Source organism: Triturus cristatus, chromosome 12, assembly GCF_964204655.1.
Source record: "Triturus cristatus chromosome 12, aTriCri1.1, whole genome shotgun sequence".
NCBI classification, from domain to species: Eukaryota; Metazoa; Chordata; class Amphibia; order Caudata; family Salamandridae; genus Triturus; species Triturus cristatus.
This window is the reverse complement of record NC_140595.1, coordinates 645,837,558-645,856,837: the sequence shown is the minus strand read 5'-3', so window position 1 is coordinate 645,856,837 and position 19,280 is coordinate 645,837,558.

The window sequence follows — 19,280 nt, the reverse complement described above, 5'->3', positions numbered from 1 at the left end:
AGTGATTCAGCATTAGGAACTGATAAGAGACCTCTTTTAAGATATATTAAATACAAGAGTTTGACAAGCACTGTGTAAGCAAAACCTAAAAAGTACCTGCAAGATTGTGATGAAGAATAATTAACCGGCATATCAGATGGATAGGCTATTTATGGGTCCCGATGTCTACAAAGTAGCCCTATATACAAACCCCAAACACTAGCGGGCCCAGCAGCCCAAACAATTGCAATATGGCACCAAACAACTAAAAAACTAGGCTGGCACAAGAAAGTGACTCAAGCAATGCGTCAGTGGGCAGCAGAACAACTGGGCAAGCTAGGGAGTCTACCAGGGTTCGATAAATGGGACGTCCTTGGCATTTCATCCACAGGAGATCTCTGTAAAAAAGGAAAGGTAATCCCATTCTCTGAGTTGCAATCAGAGTACAAAATGGCTAACCAGAAAACATTCAGATACCTAAAAATATGCCATGTACTTAAAACCGCCATCCCGCGAGATGAAGCTGTGCCAGAAGTGTCCCCATAAAAAGATAGATTACTATGAGATCCTATGACTCAAAAAGGAATTTCAATGACGCATCAAAAACTACGTAATAATCTACCGGACCCACTCCGCTACTCCGAGAGCATTGGCAAAGAGACATAGGAATTCTAGAGGATGAAAAATGGCAGGAAGCACTGACCTCCCCCTGGGAGGCAGCCATTCAGCTGAAACACCAACTGATGCAGCTCAAAATATTACATAGAACTTATCTCTCTGGTGGCACGCTGACTAAAATGGGGAGGAGGGAGGATTCGACGTGTCATAGACTTTGCACAAGGGAGGGCACATTTTACAACACCCTCTGGGAATGCCTAGCTATCAAACCTTTCTGGGGGGCTATTATGTCCCAGATGCAAAGTGTGTGAGAGAAGGAGATCCACCTTACCCTAAATTATGCTTAGTCCACATTTGGGAGGCCACTGATCTAACAGCTGCAGAGCAACCGAGGGTCAGACTAGGGTTGACTCTGGCCAAGCGAAACATAGCTCTCAGGTGGGGTCAAGTGAGATACCTACCCTGCAGGGATGGGCAAGAGATATGGACAAATGTATGTTCCCTGAAAAAGATTTGTATAAGACCAGAGGCCACCCTAAAAAATGGGACAAAAAATGGGAATAGTGGAATACATATAGAGGTTATATATGTATATCTCCCATGAGAGAACTCACAGGGGTTCGGAGGGAGAGGCGTATTGGATAATGTGATGATGTTGAAACTTAATATCAGCCATGATACACTTCATATGTACTAGACTGTATATCACAAGCCATATGTGAAGCAAAATTCTCTTGCCTGACTACTGTGACTGAATATTTTCAATAAAAAGAATTACAACAAAAAGTTTGTGATAAAGAGACAGGAAGTGTAGTGCGGTGGAAGTAAAGGCACGAGGTGGAATACACTCAGGGCAGATTTAATATTCAGCACATCTGTCAGTCAGCAGCACCAGGTGGGCCCCTGAATTTATGTTTTAAAAAAAGGCACTACCCGTTAGCAATAATGACTGTAGAAGAGACATCCCTATGCTCTTGCAGGCAGATCCCATACTTCCTTTCTCAAATCCAAAATGATAAAAGGCAGAGCAGGATCATTCAGGTTACAGAATCCCCTACTATGGAGCCCTGCCAGAATATCTGAGAAACTAGAGTACCCACTTGAAATTTGTCAAAACAGTCAAAGTAAAAAAAAAAAAAAAAAATTCTTTCTTTGAAGTCCACCTCAACTCCACCTTGTCATTTTCCAGCAACACCAAGCAACCTCTGGTGGCAGCCTACATCCTGCACACATAGCATACATACATGTATCCAAACTGTTGTTTCAGCAGCACCTTGGAGGAACCTTCGCCTGTACCGGTGCCTATAAGACATGCACAAAAGGGGGCATAGTCTACTAAAAGTAAACATTAACACTGAGGGCCTGCTATACAAAGATGGCAAAAATGATGCGCGGTTGTGTGATTGTGAAATAATGTTGCCCCACATATTCACTGAAGTTCCAGACATAGCTTTATGTTACCTAGTAGTTTTGCAGATGACATTTAGAAATATGCAATCCTGGAATATGTCCGTTTCTCAGATCATACATGTGCAGAGCCTCCACCAATAAGGAGGAAGTGGGACAGGGAACCACCAAGGAAACACTAGAGCCCTGACCTCATAAGGATTGTGTAGTTTGTGAATGTCATATTTGTTTTTTGTGTTAGCAAGCGGTAGAAATAAAATTCTTCTCTTTTTTTTCCTAAAAGTGAGTATTTGGCTGGACAATTGATATTGATCAGTATTTATAAAAGTGCAACGAATGCCCACTGCGTCTTGTCACTAATGTCTGTAAGAAACTGTAATGTGATTGAAGGAAATTGAAGGAAACTAGAGAGGGGAGGAAAAGAGCCATCATTTAAGATGTCTCCTAATCATGCTAAACTTTGGCAATGAGTTATTGCTTGTGATGTGTGCATTTCAAGTTGTGAGCCCATGTTCACTACCCTATATCCACCCCTCTCCCCCTGAGGTAGGCTTGGACTGCTTGACGTTGTTACTACTGAGAGTCAAGTGCAGAAGGGGTACCTGGCCCAGTTGTTCAGGACCCACAGTCCAGAGACATCAGAAGTAAAAGGCCTCAACCCCCACGGTTGGGCCCAGAAGCCTCTGCGTGCCCAGTGGCCCTCTGAACTGGGTTCTGACAGTGCTATAGCACAACAACTGAAATGATTTGTAATTCAAACTTAAAGTAATAAGCTTAACCTTAATCCCCACACCGTCATGCAATGTATCAAACATGTTTCAAGCATACAATAAACCATTATACAATGTACAATGCCGACAGGAGATTGAGATTACAAAAACCTTTATCAGAACAATTCAAGACAAAGAGCACCATTATACAATGCACATAATGAACGTCTTTTAATACATCACAAACCATACAAATAACAAGAAACTGACCACTGACGTTGTTAATCTTAGACACTTTCACAAAATAGCATATTCAAACACAGAATCCAACAATTGTGCAAAAATAATCTCAATTCTGGTTGACTTCAGTTACATAGTAAAACTATCATACACAGTTTGACACATTCATCCAAATGCTTACTCAGCCTCTCATTCACATTTCCTATATAGCATCCACAACTGACAGCAGGCGGGTTTTAAAGTAAATTGAGAACCAGTAGAAGCCTGTTAGTGTGGGTGTTGACGTTCCGTCTTCCCCATTTTTCAAGTGCTTTATGAATGCCTGTCAGACTGAGCAATGTTCAGCCTGATTGAACAGGTGTAATTTAGCCAAGATTTGCTGGGCTGAAAATCTCACAGCCCTAAGGGCAATGACATCATCAGCCCAGCAAAGCCCTGTGAGCATCCTCCCCCTGATGACGAGGTGTGGGATCACTGATAGAATCATTTCACAGTGGTTAGGTTTAAGCTCCGAAGTGCCCAGGGCGGACTGTCAATCAGTGAAGTTTCACACCGACCTTTCCCAACTTCAGACAGAGTGGGTGGCATCAGCACATCTCACTAATACCAACCCACCCTGTGATGAGTTAGAAAAGGTCCTCTTCTCATTCGCTGCCTCCCATCACCAGCTGGTGCTGTCTCCTGTGTGGAGATCTGAACGAAAGTCCTGGCAGGTAAATGGTTTATTGAATTTTTGGTTATGGGTATGTGTATATATATATATGAATGCATGTGGGAATATTTCCGAGTGTGTTTGTGAAGGAGTGGGAGTGACTGTGTGCATGTGTGTGCTTTGAGGGTGGGTGTGACTATGTATGTTTGTATGTGCTTGTGAATGGGAGAGTGTGAGTATGTGCTCATGTGGGCTTATGACTGGGTGAGAGTGAGTATGTGCATGTGTGTGCGTTTGTGAACGAATAGGCGTTAGTGTGTTTGTGAGAATGCACAGTATTGTGAATCTGTGGGTGTAAGCATGATTGAGTGTGCATGCGTGTTTGATTGTGTTGTAGGAACCCCATAACACACTGCAACTTGAAAATAAAGGGAGTAGACTATGTCATAATGTATTAAAAGTCGTTTTGTGCACTCACAACCAAACTACCCCTCGATCATCTGATACACTGCGTATATGCATTATAGAGTGGCATAGTCTTGCCTTTTTAGTTAAAGGTGACTCTGGATTCAATGTGGAATCTAATTTTTGTACCCTTAGTAACTTTGCCCCCTTGACCAATCATGAGCACACTTGGGGCAAAATGCATGTGAGGGCTTCTAAGTGTATGTCAAATTTGGAGCAGATTGGGCATATGGTTAAAAAGCTAAAAAGCATTTCTTCCTGTTCATAAAATGGGATTCTACATAGAAGACTCAAAATCCACTGAACAAATAATCATCACATTTTTATGACTCAGCAGTCTTCTATCAAAAATCCATTCAGCTAGATTGAAGATATATGGCAAAATGTAAGTGTCTAGTGCACTCAAGGTAAGTATACTATTCAAATAGTTTTCATACTAAGTGTAAAACACAGCAAACATTGGAATATGCCATAGCTCATGCACAAAACCAGTGGGGCTGCTATGGGGCTGTGGTGGTAAGGCAGGCAAGGGGGATAGAAAAAAGAAAGAAAATTGCACTTACCTGGCTGCCACCTCTCCTCTGTTCTTCTTCCGTCGACGATGCAGGAACAGAAAGCCCTCAGGCCCCCAGTCTCTCCCAGCCAATCACAACGCTGTTCATAGCAGCGTAGTGATTGATACCGTGGCTCGGCGCTCAGAGAGGGAGTGGGAGGCTGGGCATGTAATACAGTCTGGGTGGAGAACATGCAAAGAGCACACGGTGGTTTGGCTGGCCAAATGATCTGGGGCACTTAAGTACACATACCACTCCTCCCCCTGCTGGCTGAAAGCCCAGCCCCCCCGCCCCTTGAACAAAATTGGGCCAGTATCGTAAAAATAAAATGATAATAACGTTATGTTATTATCATTTTATTTTTCATGTGGGGCGACACTCCTCTACCTTAGCAGAGGAGCCTCACTCTACAAAACGGGTCATTTGCACAGAATTCTCACAAGTCCTGCCCCTCTCAATGTTCTAAAGAAATGAAGAATCACAGCAGTTGAGCTAATGCTGTATAATTAATTTTCCAGCCTTGACCTGGGCAGATTTGAATACTTTTCTCAGGCCCTCACAGTCCCTGGCATCAGACAGCCATCCCTGGCCTTTCGGACACAAGCCCTGGCCTCATAGGCAGTGATGTTTAACACTCCCTGACCTTTCCAGGAGGCTTGAGGATAGTTGTTGGCTTTGAAGCCCAAGGTTGGGTGTAGATTTTTAGATTTATATAGCATGGTTTATCACCTGTGAGGGTATCCAGGTGCTGCCCATGGGCACGGGACATTACGTGATTGGCCCAGAATCACAGGATATTGAGCCGATGGCGTAACTCAAACCCGGATACCCAGCTCCCATAGTTGGCCGCTCTGGCCGGATCACCACATCCTCTCCCATTGGGTATGGAAGGCTTTCCTTTATTCTGTCCCTAGGCTTGCTGTCTTCCCTCTGGCAAGGGGGAAAAATGCCCCTTCCCTCCAGTGGCGGGCCATGACCCTCAACACTGGAGGGGTGACAGACATACCCTGGGGGGGAAAGGGATAATTAACAAAAATGTACTTACCCGCGTTTGGCTTCACATCTTCGTCTTTCTTCTGCCGTCATCTCAAAGGCATACCTCATGGAGCCTCAAGCAAACCCCTTCTGCAAACCCTGACGCTGCTCTCATGCTGCAGATGAGCAGCATGACAGCCGCACCAGGATTGCCTGGAGCGGGCTGCCTCAATGCTCCATCAGGCACAGGAGGCCTGTGTCTGCTCTCCACCCAGCTGTCTGAGACAGCAAGGTGGAGAGATTTACACTGCGCTAGTGAGGCTGTGGAGGGAAGTCTTTTCATAAAACCCCTCCATCTTGCCCAAGGTGGATAGGGACACCCATACTTTCACACATAGGTCCACCCATCATCATACTGCACCACACCTTTCATGATATGATGAACTAGCTAACATCATATATGACCGCATACTTATCATATGTCCACCCAAGCACCAGTAAACCTAAATACCGCAATTAGGTGATCACTAAGCCATGTTTATAAACCCACAAATATATTGTCATACACCTACCATTTAATGCCTAGTCCAGTTGCAACCACCACATACACCCCATTATATGTCGGCACAACAACAAGTATATGCCCACACACTCAATCAGACAATCACACTGCCACATTCTTATGCCAACACCCAACATCATGCATCCATACACCCACCATCTAAAACACACAAAGCCACCATTATAAACCCACACAGCCGCCATCTGTCATGGTCTATAACTAGTGAGCACTAACCTGGTAGGGTGTGCAATCTCGTAGTGATGAGACAGATCCACAGATGTTAGCTTCCAACCAGGGCCTTTCTGGCCGTAGTGGGCACCAGGGGTTTTCCTGGGAGGCTGGAAGGGTGGGTGCCAGTTTTACAGCTGTGGGGGCCCTTTTCGTTACTGGGGGCCTTTTTTGCCGTGATGCTTCAAAATCGCCCCTAGTAACGAAAGCAGCAGTGCTTCACGCTTGATCCACAATCCCTCCAAATTCTACAGCCACCCCCGCCCCTGGCTGGTTTGACAGATTGACAGGGCACCTTTGAGTTCCCAGTCCAGCCGTGCTTCCAGCTCCTCTGTTGGGCTGCCCCAGCCCCAGAGCTGTGTTAGCACTGGAGGCAGAGTCACGCCTAGCGAGGAAAGACCAATGGAAATAGAGAAAGACTGAGATTATGATGTCAAGAGTGAATTCGTCCATTACTACTAGTCGTGACTTCAATACACTCCGTCAATCTTGAAGTGAAGGTGAGGTCTCTGTGTTTCTAATGGCAAACAATCTAATGAGTGAAATGTGACAACACCACAATCATAATCCCCACTACATAACTTGTAGGTAAGATTCTAGCCTACCTTAACACTCCCCCTTTCACTGAGCACTAATTGTGAACTTGGAGTCGCCTGGCCTCTACTTTTCTGAGAAAAGGTAAATCATATAAATAAATAGTCAAATAAAAAGTGTAACACCGGAGCACTAACCTGTTTCTTTCTTTATGATTTGCGATTTTGTTGGAGCAAGATGCTACCCAAATACTGTCACTGCCCAAATACTGTCTAAAGATTCAGGCTGCGCCAGGCCTGACGGGAAAAGGGGATTGAGAAAAGAAAATAATGCCCTCCATTCAGCCTGGTCCCTTTCAGTGTAGGTAATTCACACCGTTTTCCTCACAGGATGCCAGTGGAACTATATATAGGTGCATTTTTTAAAATAAAAGAGACTTTGAAAAATACAGAATAGTCTAACACAAAATCCCTCTTAACTAACACTGTCTCTAATACCCACCTTATCTAAGTCCTTCCTCTTTCTCACCTAAGATTCAGGTAATGGGGAAAAACATCAGTCTTCAGTAACTTCACAAGGAAAACAAGCATTGGCAAAGCCAATACATCTCGGCAATCCCAGAGCAATATGCAGAGTCAATGTTAAAGTCTATAGGCATTGCCAATTTTTTGTCAATTCTAATAGCACGGCCATGTACATTTGGTGCCGGTTGAGGCCTGCCCTTCTTGGAGCATCACCAGCGAAGCATGTAATATGCTGTCTCCCCTTCGGGGGCAAGAGCACTGGAAGCAGCGCAGCAGACATGCATCGACATAGAGAAGCAACATCTCCACAGCAGTTCTCCACTTGCAAATGGCATCATGCAATCACAAACTAATAACAATGTTATTTACATTAGTTGGCATAATGTAAACAATTGTTATTGTGGTCTTCCTACATGTATGGAACAATGTATATGTTCTTACTGAGAATGTTTGTTTTCACTATATATTGAATGTTCCATCACGTGAAAGAGATTAATAAAAGTAATAAAAAGAAAATGTATGTTGGTAGATATAACATAATCACTGTTGTTTCCATGCGAATAACAAGATGAATGAGTCACTTAGGTCGTTTTCCAGAGCCTCTTGGACATTTTTGATGAAGACCTCAGCCTCACTGTCATGACAGCGGTATATTTTGGTTCTCCGCTTATTTGATTAAGTGGGATGACTCATCATAGGCACCTGGGTGTCCTGTTCTCCAGGTGTTCTTCATCCTCCACCAGGAGGGAGACTGTCTGGTGTGTGACCGTAGTGAGTGGGAAGAGTGTTGGAATAAAAATTATTAAAAATATCTTCCCACTCACTACTGTTGCAGCTTTTGTAATCTGCTTTGCTTGCAAACCATGGCTACGAGATGCGTGGACTACTGAGGGCATGGTTCCAATGCACAGGATGTGGCTGTAACAGCTGGACTGTATTCTGCAAGCCACAACAACACCCTCTCATGCCACGGCTACGCCAGTGTACTATTTATGGAGCCGCAGCCGCCATGACAAAAGCAAAACAACTACATCATCATCTCTTTTTTCTTCCTGCAATCTCATTTTCTTAATACCTATATTATTATTTTCCTCAATAGTTTACTTGACAGAAATTAGCTCCATTCGTTGAGCTCCTGGATCTTTTTTAAAGCTTTGTAGATTAACTTGTAGAGTCTTCCTTGTTAAACGTTGACATTCACACTCTACCGTTGAACTATTTTATCCTTTCTTTTTTTTCTAAGATCAGGACACAACATAGGAAACAAAAAACCCCTTCAAGCAAAACTGAAGAGGTAAGTTACCACACAATTGTGCTGCACTTGCACGTATTGCTACTTTAAAGTACAGACTTCTATTGGTGATTTTTTCTTTCTTATTGTTAGTTTTTCAGGTGTCGAAAATTAAGACACTGTGATAAACCTCCAGACAATGCACCAACTATCTGAGGATTAGAGGACCAAGAAGAGTTCCGGGTTAGGCAACAGAAACCTCCCAGATGCTACTTCTAGAATGAGTAAACAACAACATGCATAAAACCCGGGATCAGAAAAGATTAAGTAGCCAGCTACACCCAATATAGCCATCGTTCTCACACTAGTGGAGTTCGAGCGATACTGTTTTCTCATAAAGTTTCAAGAAGGAGTGAAGCACGTTCCAAGTGCCAGTTCCATATTCCACTACACCTCTTAGGCTCAATAACGTGGAAAATCTGATACCATCATATGCCTTTTATATCCAAACTCCCATTGTCTTACATGTATGTATCCATCATCACCACACACCCACATGCCTACCATATGCCAACACACCTATCATCATGCAACCACACAGTCACCATTTATAAGCACTTTGTAGTTTCATTTAAAAAGCTAGTCACCCCATCATTCATCCATCACACAGGTTTGTTAAATGTGATGAATTTAGTTGTTCTCCAAAGAATTATTTAAGTCCATGGTAAATGCCAAGTTAACTTGACTTTTTTTTCCCTAAGTTCCGTCTCCACTCATAAGGTTGATGTGCCCAAAACATATACTTCTACAGAGTTTTCCCTGTTGCTGCAGCTAAAGCTTAGAATTCTCTTCCTCTGCACCAGGAATCTTGTTTACGAAACTTCAATAGTAAATTCAATACATGGCTTTTCAAATAATATTTTGTTACTTTAAAAACTTTGAAGTTACTTTTTAGGTTGAGCCTCGGCAACGTACATGCGCTATCTGCAAGACCTGCTGTATTCAGTAAAATGACTTTGATCCCACCTGCTGCCTACCATAGGCTGACACCAGTGCTGCTCTTCTTAGCTGCCTCCTAACCAGTTCACTCAGCCGATATGTAACTTGCGGGTTTTACTGAGGAACACTGGTCATGTACAGTTTCCTTATGCTTTGATTGTTTTATCTGTTGCTTAGGGCAACTCTTTCTTTTATATTGTTTCCTGCTTCAGCTTGTGTTCTGATGTACGTGTTTACTGCTTGTGTCAGTGCATGTTCAGCCTCGGTGCCCATCTGTGCCGTCCCCCCACCACCACCCGTCCGTCGCATCTTGCCAAGCTAAACCCCTCCTACCCCCTGGCCCTGCTTTAACCAAGTGAGTGCTCTTTTCATTTAATCAAAACCACTTCTTCAAAACATTATGGTGGTCCACACCCAAGAGTGACACCTAAAGTGCTTTGAATGGCTGCGGCTTTGAATGGCTGTGCACCATCCAGGCGGTACTTTCACTAATACTTTCATGACGCACACAGCACCGCCATGTTATGGTTTACTCTGTGCACGAAGCTCTCTTTGTGGTGCAACTTTTGAACCACTTTCTCTCTTGTCTGCTCTGTCAAAGAATGGGTCACATGTTTTTCTTTCCCAGATGGCAATGGCAGCATTGAGCCAGACCTTGCTTCCCTTCTCCATCGTGCACTCTATGATGATGTGTCCTTTCAAGCTCGGCTGTGGTGCTATCAGTGCCAGCTTATGGACCTTCTGTACAACGCACCCTGATAGCTTTTCTTCATAGGTTGTTTGACATGGTCCTCAGGGGGTGCGGAGTGTGCTAGGTGCTTTCTTGGCGAGTTTACGATTGCTGCTGCCGTCAGCCAGGTTTTGATTCGGTGCATTGGTTTGTCCCTATCCATGCAGCGTACTCGTTTTGTCGGACGCCTTTTGTCCGAGCATCCTTTCTATTTTAAGTCTCTTAGGGAACCCCAGGTTTAGTTTGTCACGACGACTGCCTGCTGCAGTTGTTAGTTTTACTTCGTGTCACCAGGACACCCCTGTTTCTTTCTACCAGTTGTAGCTCTCCTTCCATTGAACAAGTTGGACTTTTGTGCCGACATTATTAGGTTTCCACCCCGAAAAATAGCACAGCTTCCATTCACACGCTGGTGCTCCTGAATAACTTGAACTAAAGGCTGTAATCATATATTTTGCCAGAAGAGGGATGGAAATTAATTCTACTGTGAATTTGTAAAAAAAAATAGAACATAATTCACAAAGAACACAATGTTATTTTGGTATCAGCATGATGCCGACACGGATGCGATGATTTGTGGTGCTACGTTTTGCAAGACAGGCAGTTTTGGGTTCCCACATGAAGAAAACAACACAGCTGTTACTCTCGGCACCACATCAGTTTCTCAGCCCAATGCGAGTGATTGACGGGAGCAAGAAAGTGTTCTAGTCTTTTTGGGTACAACACAGGGGCCACAGTGGCACAATTCTTTTTATTGGTATCAATACTTTACCTTCAACGCCTCTTCAGGGGTAGTAAGCAGAATATAAATTAAATTTCAGTACACTGGTTCACACCATCACTGATCCACATACACAGAAGGCTACAAAAAGCTGAACCTTTTTAAAATGTATTCTCTTCTGAAAGGTGGCCTTCCACATAAAGCGAATATAATTGCCGAGAAGGAAAACGTGATGTTAGCTGAATTCCATTTCCTTCTTTTCGGAGAGAAAAGTTAAGATCCAGAGAATACATTTGCATTTTCCTATGTATCATATAATCTAACTACATTCTTGAGATGGCATGGGTAGAAAACTGGAAATGCATTTTCTTAAAAGACCGAAAGTTTCTGAATAAGTGTACGTAGGTTTATGGTTAACTCCCAGTGTGTAAAGGGAAGCAGAAATAAAAGTTTCTCTCTTTAATAGAAATGTACAGCCTACTTTTTTTTTTCTTATCACATTTCCTGTACATATTTGCTAACAGAATCATGCCTCAGGCTTTATTACTGACACAGGTTTAGAAAACAATGCATATTCATGCCATGTTTGTTTCTCTTTGTACCTGTCTTTTCCCTTCTTTCTATTTGTCGCTCTCTTCTCTTAATGTATCTCTCTTGCCTCCACTCGGTGCCTCTCCATCTACAGCTGTCTCTCTTTTCTTTATCCCTTTCTTTTCTATCCCTTCACTATTTGTTGCAGCATCACATTTACAGTTCTCTGAAATTGTTCTTACGCTCTAATGGAAGAAAGATGTAAATGTGGCTCTGCAGCCCTCCCAAGGGAGGAGCCCAAGAAAAACCACATCATTACCAACGCAGTATCTAAAGTATGGTTTGCTTTCATGAACTAGAAAGCAGAACCCAGGCTTACAGTTTCAAAATGTATTTTTGAAAGGGGCAGCTCCTCCTCTATGGCGGAGGAGCGTCGCATCACTGCTGAAAGACAGCAGACAGAAGTCTAGGGTGGGGTGGGGCCATGTCGCAGCATCAGCAGCAGGGGGAGCAGTGGTAGGCACTCAAAGTGTGCATGTCAGTTTGGACGGCCGTCTTAGGATGGCCAAACCGACATGCGCACATGTATATCTCCAGGCTGTTCCTTGTAATGATCAGCAGTGCTTCGGAGCACAGGCTCCAAGTGCCTGCTGGAATCTGAAACTGCCCGGCTCTGCCCAATCCCAGTGCTTCTGTCATGCTGGGTAATAGCATGAGAGCCATGTCAGGATTGCAGGGGGAGCCAGTGCTCATGGGGATTGAAGGCACGGCACTAGTTCGCAATGGCAGTGTCCGGCAGTGTAAGTTAAGTGTTCATTGATTTTTATTTTTTTTCTCGCGCTTCCGTCCTACTCCCCCTCAGATTGGCTGGGGTCGCCTCTAATTTTTGGACAATTCCACTGGAAAGCCTTATTCAATATTTTGTTGCAATTTGACTTGTGTCATGTTATCAGCTGATACTAGCTTCAGGTTGATCCATTGGGTGTTTTGGTTTTTGAACTGTGTGTGCGTCATGGCTCAGAGTTGTCTGCAATGTGTTTTGCCGCAGGTCTCTCTGCTGCCTGGACTGAGGGTTGCTACATGGTTCTGGTATTCACACATGAGGGTCAGTGTGCTAGGGTTATGGTAGTGGAGTTGTATCCATTGTACGTGTGCTTTTGTGAGTGTGTGTTCTTTAATATTTGTTGTTTGGCATAAGTTGTCTTGCATGATTGCTGAACGTGGTTGCTTCAGTGGTGTTCTGCTTTTGACAATTTAGTGTTGATTATCCACACAGCTCCAAGCCACACAATTCAACTCCACACATTTTCTATCCACACCACATCAGTTGACACCAAACCACATAATTCAACTCAACAATAGAATTACACAACACACCACTCACATCCAATTCACACCACAGAACCCCACATCATGCCACAAAATTTGACAGCACACCACATAATTAAAATCCACTACTTACCACTCCACAACACAAAATACCATTCCACACGAATTCACCCCATAACACACAATCCTATTCCACATAATTCAAGTACACTCAATACCACATAATTACTATGAACATCATTACACTGCATGCCATGCCACATAATTACACTACAGACAATTCCACGCCCCAGAATTCCACAACGAACAATTCCAATTCAACCCACATAATTCCACTGCACACTACATACATACACCCCATAACACATGGGTAAAATACATTGGCATTTACAATGCCAGTAGCTTTTACGCAACCAAATGCGAGATCAATTGCATTTCCAATGCTTGTTATAAGAAAGTGACCAATGCCATTGCTCATACTAAGTTCATTCCCTAATGTTGGGTTTACCCATAATGCCAAGGAGTTGAGGGGTACCCTGCGCTCTATAAATAAATATATCACTTAACTTGTAAATGCTTTTTAGTTTTCATGTTTAAGCCTTTGTTTCCATTTTAATATGCACACATAAATAAATATATTACACATTTGGTGATAGTAATTGTCTAGTTATGATTAAATATACTTTTCACTGAAAAGCGTTTTTGTTAGCCAACTATGGTGCCATTTAACGGATCTGCACAAAACTCGGTATACACTATGAATTTTTTGGCATGATGTGTTTTGTCGAGGAAAAAACAATTAAAGGGGAATCCAAACAAAAATTGTGTTCAGATAGCATTTTTGATTTCCATCTCAGGAAAAAATGCCTACTGGGGATTACACCAAATTTGCTATTAAACTATGACGTTACTTTTTAGAGGGCTCTTTTGTGTTTAAGTGTATTAAATACAGTTGGAGATATTTACATTAAAAACCAAAAAGGCATGAGGTGGGCTTCAAATGTTTTAATCAGTTATATATATTTACCGGTAAGATGCCATCTGTCAGCAAACTCAAGTCTGCAGGAAAATCAACATGTCCGATTGGATGTTGGTGCCTTTTCTTCCATCATCCAATGCAGGGTCTGCGTAAGTAAACAGCAGGGTTGGATTCGGCCCAGGCAGCCATAATAAAGTGGCCCACATTAGGAGAGCGCAACCTTTCGCAATACCCTGCTTAGTTAGGATAATGGAGCTAAACGATGACAAACATTTGCAGTAACAAAAGTATTTTAAAGCTCATAGGGCCAGCACTTCAATAGGAAATTAACATTCCAATGAAAACAAATCTACTTTAGAAGCAGAGTTAGCAAAAATACTGGGAACTCACTTTTAATTGTGTTTTTTTATCCATACGTTAGCTGTGAATGTTTTGACTAATGTTCATTGGGGATCATGATATGGCACAGACCTAAACTGCCTTTTACACTCACTTTTTAATGATATTCATTTTATTTTTTGCAGTACTTAAGAGAGGCTGGTGAAAGGTGAATCTGTGTTTTTTGTTTTACGTGCGGCTAGCATCATCTGTACCTTCTCAGAAAGGGAATGATGCTAGTGTGTAAATGCAAAAAGAAACAAAACATAGTGTCACTTTCCTTACATGCAGTTTAATAAAGCGTGAACTAGGCTCAGAGGCATTGGAGCGCTTTACCTGAGCATCTGATAACATTACAGAGGGTCATATTAGTTTGTTTTGGGTTCATGTAGATTAAGCGATTTGCTGAAAAACCCAGGACGTTGGACTGACACAGACTTGAAACTGTGTTCCCAGTTACGGCCCAGAGTCTCTCTGGTTGACTCTCACCAACACCCATCACCCGATGCTCCAGTTCTCTTCCCTGCTGCAGTCCCCTGCAAAGTAAGTGCTAATGGCTTCCCCTCAGCAGCTCCTTGCAGACTCTGTCAGACCTGGGGGGAGGCAGAGGTCAGGCACACCTCATGCTGTGACAGTTGGAGCGGAGCAGCCCATTGTCATTCTCTGACATCAGCCCACTGGCCTGACTTTAAGTGCATGAAATCATGAATGTTTAGGCTGTAACAGCCTTTCACTCTGTGCACCAAGGGTGTAGTCCTTTGTAGACAAAAAAACCGGCCCACCACCTGGCCTCAGGCAGAGACCCATCGGCCGATGCCCGATTGCCCGCCTTGCCAATCTGAGGCTGGTAAACAGGTTCTATGGATTTTCTTGACAACAATGGCAGACTGCCAGTGCTTAATATGAGCCGGTGGTTTTCAGTACTTGGCCTGCACTTAATTGTTGACAACGGCACTGATTCAGTATGCATTAAAAACAACTAATACCTGCCACCCAAACTATTTTTAAGTATCGCCTAGCGTTGCAGCGCGCATGCGTTGCTTGCTCTGCGAGGCTTCTTGTTATCGATTTTATTTTAGAAGTGGAGTTTAGGCTCCACCCCTTCTTTTGATTGGCTTGTGTCATCCTCCATGCTAAACGCTGGCTTCCCATTGTGAGTGAGGCTTTTTAGTCCCTTATTGTGACAGCCCTGTCTCCTTTTGGCCCCACCCACCCTGACTAGATCGTTTACTTGCGGCGTTATACTGTTCCTTCAATTACTGGATAAGCACTTTTTTACCCCATTCGCACAATGGGCCCTCTGTTTCCTGATTTCCTGTGCGTCGCTACTTCCTGCTACTTCCCTTGTGTACCGGGATGGCTCCCAGTGTGCACCCTCCCTTGGGCTCTGGTTCCGGCTGGCTACTCAACTCTGCACCAATGGCGGGGGCTTGGTGATAGCCTGCCCGCGTCCTGCGGAGTCATAATTGCAGTGCCAGCGCCTCTGTGAGTACCGATGCAGCACCTTTCAAGTATCCGAGCACGGTAACTTCCCATCGTGTGAGTTTATTTTGCTGTGTTATTTTTTATTTCTGTCGTCTCCATAGCACCGCAGCGCAGTTAGGGGCACTGAGAAGTCAGGTTTTTATCTTGAAGTTAGAAAAATTAGCATCTTTAAAACTTCTAACATTATCACGCTACCTACTGTCGGGATTCTTTCCACGTGGCAGAAGAACCAATATCCTCAGGAGCGTAGAGATGGCCCCCACTCTCCCCTAAGGTATAGTCACTTCCAGCCAATAAAGGGTGAACAGAATATGGACTAATACCCCCAGGGAGAGAAGAGACAACTCAGGACCACCAGGAAGACGTTCCTCAAGGCCAGCAGAGGGAAGGATCGAGAACCAGGAGTACTTGTTCCCAACTCTGGAGTATTCAAGAAAACAATAAAGCAAAAGAAAAGAATATACAAGGGTTAAATAGATTTCCCACTTACTACAGTGTAAAAGACTGTCTTCAATGGCAAAGGTCAGTGAACGCAGGTTGTGTACTCTCCCATACTCACCTATAATCAAGGAAGTGTCTCTTAAAAGGAGAAGTCTCTTCAGTTTTTTTTGTAGAAAAAATTAAGAAGTCCTGTCACACCTTTAGAGAGTGTGTGAGGCGACAAACAAAAAGATTGTAGGCATACATCTGCCAGCAGGGTTGAAGCAACTTAGTAATAGCAGCTGAAGAAATTGGTAGGAGCTTTAAACAGTCCAGCGTGTAAATAAAGGGTTGAGAGTCAAACAGTCCGGCTGGTAAATAAAGTTGTGATATTCAAAAAAGGAAAGACAAAAAATAATGGCTTAAGCAATTTTCCCCTTGTAACTTCAGGAATGAATCAGGGGTTCTCTACACTAAAACATTCGTAGGAGTGCTGGCAGCCAAAATAATAACAGAGCTGGCCGAGTCGAGAGATAATTGAAGCTCTGTCTATTTCAGACCTCGTGACTGATGAGAAAGAAAAAACACGTAGTGAGCTGTGCACAGGTAGCAGGATGAAAGAACCTGCAGCGCTTCCTCATGCTAAACAAAAGCAATCCCAGAAGGGTTCAGCCGATAGGGTAGAGGTGAAATTTCAGCGCGTCCTCGTGCTGAACGAAGCGCGTCCCAGTAGGGAGCATTCCAAGATCAATGCCGAAACCAAGTCCTAAACATAGGGACAGAACGCCGCTATGGTAGCTTACGTGTGGGAGGCTAAGCATTTAAGGATATGAGAGAGACAATCCCTGAACAAGTCCAGCACACCGTATAAGGCAGTATCCAATCCGGGCAAGGGATAATGAAGTTCCACGGGAGATCAACAAGGAACAGGACAGGGAGGCATGGTCCACCATGTAGAAGGAAGTCAAGCACCTGAGAATGGGGGCGGGCATCTTTTGAACCTTGAGTTAAGCTGATTGCTTCCTATTGCAGGATAGGATAGCACACAACCTGCTCACCCACCCAGAGCATTATGGGAGAGGCAGTGCTTTTCTAGGGAATAGGGACAAGGTGCAGGAAGCCTGACGTGTAACACCTACACTGCTTAGAAATAAAATTAGTGCGATATAAAGCGCTATTTAAAAACATGTTGATGCTTTCAGCAGAACACGGTGGCGATGTTGCTAAGTAAGGCCTCGTTAAAGCTCTTTTCTCGTGGCTTATGGGACGGAGGAAATTAAGTTTAGTACACTGCAGCCAATCGGAAGAGGAGTACAACATTTTTCCTCTCCCCGGCTTCCAGCTCATCTTCTCGTGTTTCATTGCACGTAAACCGGATACCTTCCCTAGCCACGGCCCACTGACACTCCCTCCACTGCTGAAGTTCTCAACCAGGATGTATTTTGTGTGATTTACGGATGGGGGGCATGGTTAAGTTTCCTTATGTCAAGGGGGTGTGTTCTTCTACTTCAATTCACTATTGTGCGAGTCGGCGGCAGTTTGTAAACCCTACTCCCCAACTGTCCCCTGACTCTTGCTTCCTACTCCGGGACAGTCATGTCAGACCAGGCTCCCTTTGACACCAATGTCATCACCCTGACCTGGTTTGTGATAGAGGAGGGCAGGAAAGCCAAGGGGACAGGAGAGCTGACCCAACTGCTCAACTCCCTCTGCACGGCTGTGAAAGCCATCTCCTCCGCTGTCCGGAAAGCTGGGCTTGCCAGCCTGTGAGTGTGACTTCTTTCAGCCTCAAAGGGGCCAGTTTGCATGCTGAGAAGTAGCACAATGCCACCAGCAATTATACAAATAGCCGCCTCAGTCTTACCGAATTTGAGGTTGTGTCCTCTGTTTCTTTACAGCTGGTCTGTCTCTCTGATTTCTTTACAATGGGCCTAATGCGGATTTTGACATTATTGCGTCCATGAAATTAATAGAAACATGACAAGCTGTAAAGACTCTCTGAAATGTTTGTAATCGTCTTCGCAAAGATTGTTCTCATCAAGAAGGTAACCTGTTGTTAAGAGCAAGAAATATATTAAGTTATTAAGTTGAAAAAGGAGTGAAAACACTTCCTTGCCATGGCCCTGGTCTCCCTGAAAGTTGGTGTATTGTTGGTAGAGAGTGGGAGGGGCTTCCAGTGCATGCCCTAATACAGCATGCCTCGCAGAGCGAGCAGCGCGTGCGCGCTGATACTAAGCTCGACCTAAAAAAACAGCTGAAGATAGTGTGCTGCAGATGTTGGTTGTTTGGGTTGACCTATGGCCAAACTCCCCCCTCCCCCCCATCTCAGCAGCAAGTAGCCGGGGTTGCTTGAATGGGCAAATGGCACAAGGCCTAACTTGTGTTATGCATGGCCAAAGAAATTGTGAAGTGAGGGTCACAGTCCCGTAAATTCGTTAATACAAAATACACTTAGCATTTATCCCCAAAGTCACTACTCTATTTACTATTATGCGGAGTGGCTTTTCAGCAACAGCTGTAGTGTCTTGCTGCAGACTATGAACACATCTTGTAAATATTTGATGATTCAGAATTCCTTGATAAAAGCCATAGTAGAAAACACAGAAAACTAACAAAGAAACAAGAAATACATAAGATTTGAGTGTGAAGCCGATTATACCTAAAGCAAAAATAAATGTTAACGGATAGAAAAGGTTCAATGTTTTTTAAACTTTAAACATGGTCTTAAAGACGTTTTTTTTGTTTTGTGTTACTGTGATTTTTTTTTCCTGGGGGAAGGGAGCACACAGTGGTACTGTGCTTCCTCCCTTCCACCACAGTTACCTGTTGAAGATGGACAATAACACAGAAACAGTTGTCCAGGAATGGAAATAAAAACTAAAAACAGTGGCTGAACCAACTGATGGAGGAAACGTCTCTGCTTGTGAGTTAGTGGAAATAGATCACAAACTGCATTTCCCAGAAAGTAGCAGAGAATGTATGCTGAAATGCCAGAAGAGTGGTCGATCCCCCCAGTATAGTGACCTGCC